This window comes from Otolemur garnettii, unplaced genomic scaffold (assembly GCF_000181295.1).
Source record: "Otolemur garnettii isolate 467f Iridium unplaced genomic scaffold, OtoGar3 scaffold00049, whole genome shotgun sequence".
In the NCBI taxonomy this organism is placed as follows: domain Eukaryota; kingdom Metazoa; phylum Chordata; class Mammalia; order Primates; family Galagidae; genus Otolemur; species Otolemur garnettii.
In genome coordinates, this window is record NW_003852444.1 from 11,325,808 (window position 1) to 11,326,167 (window position 360).

The following is a 360-nucleotide window of genomic DNA, read 5'->3' on the forward strand; positions in this document are numbered from 1 at the left end:
TTTTATATAAAGGCAGATAATATATCTGCCTGAACCTTAGACAGATATTGTTTTACTTTTTGTACCTTGGATCCATGTTCATGGTGTACAACATGATTTTAATACTTATACAGATAGAGAAATAGTTACTATAGTGACTAATATTTCTATCTAAGTATTAAAATCATGTTGTACACCATTATGTACCATGGTGTTCATGTAGCTCTAGTTCACTAATTTTGACTAGTATACATTTTTCCATTGTAGGAATATATCTTTATTTATGCATTCTTCTGTTGATGAACATGTGTGTTGTTTTCAATACTTTTGCTATGAAAAGCAAAGCTATAGTACACACTCTTGTGCACTCAGGATTTTTTT